Below are 5,456 nucleotides of genomic sequence, written 5' to 3' on the forward strand. Positions count from 1 at the left end.
TTGTTAAAATTTACGCGGCACTCAACGGAGTTTGAACACTTTCCGGGACATGGTACCGATTTGTGTATGGAGAACGAGTCTTCCCCGGTGAAATATTACTTGGACATATACACCAGCGCAATTTTGGACCACTTACGGCGATTATTAGCAAAAAGATCGCCAGATTCCTCCTCTCGACTGTCTTCTGATTGGAACTGGTTAGGTATTTGTGTATTGCAACCACTTCCCTCCGATCACCAGCCTTTGATACAATCTTTTTTCATTAAAAAAAAAAACGTTTCGTGCAAAGCGAGAGAACTGACGCACGGTACGGGTAACATACAAGATACTACGATATCGCTCGGCCGCATAGCATCAAAAACGACGGGGCTTTTCTGATATGCGCGCGAACGGCCAATATTCGCGATTGCAATTCTATAACGTTTTTTTTGCCTGGATATCGGCCCGCCGACATATAGTGAAGAACAATAACCATCGTTTCTCTAAATCCCACAAAGGCGGTAAAACACATCACAACAGCATGAACTGAATCTTTCGTCATCCGTAGCTGATCACTATGCAACGCTTCGCTATAAGATAAGTCGGCCGACACCATACTGCACCAAATGCCGTTGGGTTGTTTCTGTATTGACAGGTGATGTTTACAGACGAATACATGCCCGTAAATTGAAAAAAAGGGCCAATTGTAAACACGGATGGTCCTATCGAGCTCGAAACCCTTTTCAGAAGCTGGTATTAATTCAATAAACGACGGTCCATATATAAACATAACAAAACCCAATGACTAATCCATACATTAGCCGTTTGCTATACAGACGGGATAACACGTCATCGTGTCGCACAATGATGGAACGGCTTCAGAGAAACATTCCCGAGCAAGTTTTTTTGTAAATCTATTTTCCTTTACACGCATGGCGAACGATGCTTAATCTCTGCCGGGAAAGAAATATATATGTTAAAAAGAGTCCTTGCTCGGACATACTTTTACTGGGATGCCGATCTGCACTGAAGGACGCGATGAAAGATACACTTAATGCACAGCGAGCGCGAGAGAAGGGAAATTGCCCCACCTCTACCCCAACCCTCACAAGTTTCCAACAAACTCACCATTCAACTCGATACACAACTATATATTTTTTGCAAAAAAAATGGTTATAATTGTTTTCATTTAATTTTATCATAATAAGTTATATATTTTTGTGTCGATTGGCGGACACAAATTATCAACCGCCCTGTCTTGTCTTCCCTGTCGTGGAGTGGAACGCTTTTTTTGAAAAAAATTGTGTCGGCCGTTAACATATGCTACCAACATATCTAAACAAGGAACTTGTATTCTTTAAACATACTGGAAAGACAGGGAGTTTGCCTCTGCACAAACAACATACGCGCTGCCTATTATTTTTGAGTTAGATGTATCGGTAACCTGACGTAGGAACAATCATACCTGTTCAAACCTGCATATAGCATGACCGATGTTGCTCGCCCATAAAATTTTACGCAGATAACAGATTGCGCCTCTGGCATGAAAAGGGGGATCGGGAACGAGGCCATAACTCTACCATTTCGCGGGCTGCATCGGTTGCCGGACAAATTTTACAGGAGCCGATACTAACCAATGGGGAGTTTCGTTTACGGTGGCGTTAAATTTTACGGACCGAATAAATAACGATTTCACTGGCTTAAAACGCACGGACATAAAAAATTGACAGAAATTTGCAACGAAACCAAAAAGGTATAAATTGTGAAACAATTCTCTTCAACGGACAGCTCACTGGTCGTTGAGCAGGGGTGTTTTCAATCAACGACCTCACGCTGAAATTGTGTATATTTTCTAAATACCGCTGCTCATTCGGGAAAATGTTAAATTCGGGATATTTAACATCAAGTTGAAACATATTATGATAATTTTTACTCTTCATATCAGTTCATAAGGACTGTTTTAACATCCAAAATGTCTATAAACAGCATTAGAAAGAAATTCCAAAATCAGAGCAGACGATACCCGCTTCGCGCCAAAACGCAAGTGTTTGGTCTCGACGGAAAATTTTATCGAATTTATAATGGGCTTTTTTTATTTTTTTAATTCAGCTCGTACAAACTATACTTGTTTCCAGTCAAATCGAAATATTTTTGAAAAAGCCATGTCTACTTTCAATTGCTGTTAAATCGTGTGAAATTAGATTCGGAACAAAAGAGGCCCCAACTTGATCCTACTTGCATCTAACAATTTCAACCTATCGCGCTCAAAGAGCCCGAAAAACAGTAATCATGATCGCGATATATTTGACCCTCTTCGAATCCTATGCCTCTTTCATCCCAGTGAGTTTGGTATCTGCGCTCAAATTCGAACCGGCTTGCCGTAAACACGGGACGTAATTTAGCGTCCTTTTCCATTTTCTTGCTTCATTTGAGCAGAGTTTGTATTGCTCCCTATCCCATATGGCCTATCCTAATGACGTGGTCGAGATTTGCCGTGTGTTCCCGTACCGCACCGCGCAAAATGTGGCTGACGTGACGTGTCATGTTGAATTTCATGCATGGGATAGCGCGTTTTTTTTATCATTGCCAAAGAACTCTCGTTTTTCATGTATTAAAATTTGCATACAATTTGCAAAATTGACACCGCTCCGAACTGAATGGCATGGCCGACCCGCAATATGCTACACTGATTTCCAATTCAACCAAGAATAGCGGGAACTGTTGGGGCTTTTCGCTAAACCACGCTCAGGTTCGCTGTTATTTGCATTCAGTCCCGGCGTCTTTGTCATTACACTGCGCATTTTACTCAATCGGACCTACAATGCCTCGTATTAGCCGAACGTGGTTGTAATATTTGTTGGGACGACTCAGTTAGCGTTTTATTGGAAGGAAAAATATGCACCGAATTTCCTTTTATTATCACGCACAAAGGAACCACATGGAAGCCTCCGGTGAAAAAAGCTGTAGAGCAGTCCCATCAGAACAAATCCGTCTCCTAGAAACGCTAATGAAATTTGATATATAACGAAAGCGTGATGCGCTCTCGTCCATGTTATTCGAGATCTCGCGAGACCCAAATCACGACAAGCTGCACCGTTATGTCTGCTAATAATTGAATTAACACTGAAATTCTGGACACGCTTGACTGGTTCATTATGTCGACAGCTAACAAATTTCACTTTCCCCTCAATAGTTTTTTATTTCAGCTGGTAAAGTTACGTTGCGGCACGTAACTGGATAGCTGCAGCGTGTTTTAGTGAGTACAGCTTTTATGTACCACGAACGTTAACGACCAGATTGAAAATACTTCCTGCCCCGTATGTCATAATGGGAAATTTGATGTTTTTGCCAAGTTTCGATGGGAAAAGTCTCGAACGCTACATGGAAATTACTATATGCACCAAACTATCTTATGGAGGTTAAAATCATAAATATCGATTGTACCACATTGAAGACAAGGGTCGGCAACTTCCTGTTGATGCGGGGGGGGGGGGGGAGAGGGGTATCAAAATTTCACGTTGGAGGCTGTCAGCTTTGCAATTAAAAGATCAAAGGATCGAATGACGGCCCCCGTGATTTGGTGGACGCGGCGGGAAGCGGTAGACGACTTACAGGATTATCCCTCGACGGCGCATGTCACGTTGATTCCCAGTACATATCGTCAAGTACGGTACGCTGAGCAAACGTTCGACCCGTTTGACGGCGGGAATGGAAGATTGAATGCGTAGGTCTTCAGTGGCGTTGTCTAGTTCAAAATATTTCAAAAGTGGAATTTTTTTTTCATTAGACAATGATTACTCTTCTTATTTTGATAATCGTAATAAAGATTTAGTGTGACAAAGGTGTCATCATTTCATCATCATCATCATCATCATCATCATCATCATCATCATCATTATCACCACCACCACTATCAACAACGATTGCCTTAGTCACCTTCCTATATTTAAAGACAACACTTTTTTTAAGCAATTAGATTCCAACAGATCCTTTGTATTACTGAATACTTTGGCTTCGAATGCAAGCTGAGATTATACATGGGTTCTGGTCCACTGTCATGTATACCATCATTAAATTAGTATCTCCAGATAGAAAATTTGAAAAAAAAATTATCAACGACGAATGTGACATGTGAAATCATTGAAAAATAGCTGGGACATGTAAAAAAAATAGACAACGATATTCGCATTTTGATAAAAATTTCTTTATTTTTGTCTTCCCCACTGTGAAGCCTACAGATGATGAATTCTAGATAGGCCGTTAAAAGCATATGTTTTGCGCTATGCCCCAACATATCACTATTTATCAAGGAGTGGTCATTTCCTGTGAATCAGAAATGTCGCCGTTATGCGTCAGAAGATATGTACGAATAAAGAGCCCATTCTGGAGTTCAAAATCTCAAAATCGCCACAAATAAAGGCGTGCTCGGGCCTTCGTTCACTTTCTCTTGAGTTGTCATTACCGAAGAATGAACATTTCCATCTATGGTACATGGCGTGGTAATTAGCAAAGTGAAAACGCCGAGCCACACAATGCGAATAAAATCCGTCCATTTCATGCGCAAGAACTACCTGCGGCAAATGGGCTTTCACGGTGTGGATCACGCCGCCGTGCAGCTCTGTTGCAGTGAGACGATACGGCACGGTCATTTCGTGGCGTTTGGTTGAGTAGCAAGACTCTTAGAACGTTGACACCAAGAAAATTGATAAGTGTACGATTCAGATCTGTTCTGAAAAGCCTTGGGAGAACAGAAATGTACCAGGACGGAGTAATGAGCGGGCCTGACAAAAATAGTATATATGTTGGAAGTTTAATAGGCTAGAAGGCTACTATCAGTTTAATTTTACAATTTAACAACATATGGAAAAAGGGAAAGGCGATGAAATAGCCATGGTTCACAAAAGGTACAGGTAACAACATAATAAGGCCAAATAAAACGTGTGTATTGCCGGATACACGCCTCTGAAAAGTAGGTTGGGTAGACTGGAGGATTTTTCTACCCTTTCTGTTGACAGAGACCCATATGATGAGCTACGGTAAAATTTGAAAAATTGCCTAAAGTCGGCGGGTTTTTCTATTGGGCCGGTCGGCTTAGCGAAAACACACATTTTTATATTCAGCCTATCGATGCAAATGGCTGCAATTGCTGTGTGTATTCTCGCGCACCAAAGTCTCTGTTTCTATCCGTTTCTGTCTGTCTGGCCATCTCCCCGCCCCCTCTCTCTCCCTCTCTCTCTCTCTCCTCTGTCTCTCTCTCTCTCTCTCTCTCTCTCTCTCTCTCTCTCTCTCTCTCTCTCTCTCTCTCTCTCTCTCTCTCTCTCTCTCTCTCTCTCTCATTGTGTTGGGCATAAAATACAGAAACCGATGAGATATGTCATCAAAGGCTTTGTGATAATGATACTCTAAAATTCGTTTAAGTGCTGAATGCTTTCTTCTCATGAGATAGAGTTCTGTGTTTGTCTGTCTGTGTTTGTCCG

Source organism: Ptychodera flava, chromosome 5 (assembly GCF_041260155.1).
Source record: "Ptychodera flava strain L36383 chromosome 5, AS_Pfla_20210202, whole genome shotgun sequence".
NCBI lineage: Eukaryota > Metazoa > Hemichordata > Enteropneusta > Ptychoderidae > Ptychodera > Ptychodera flava.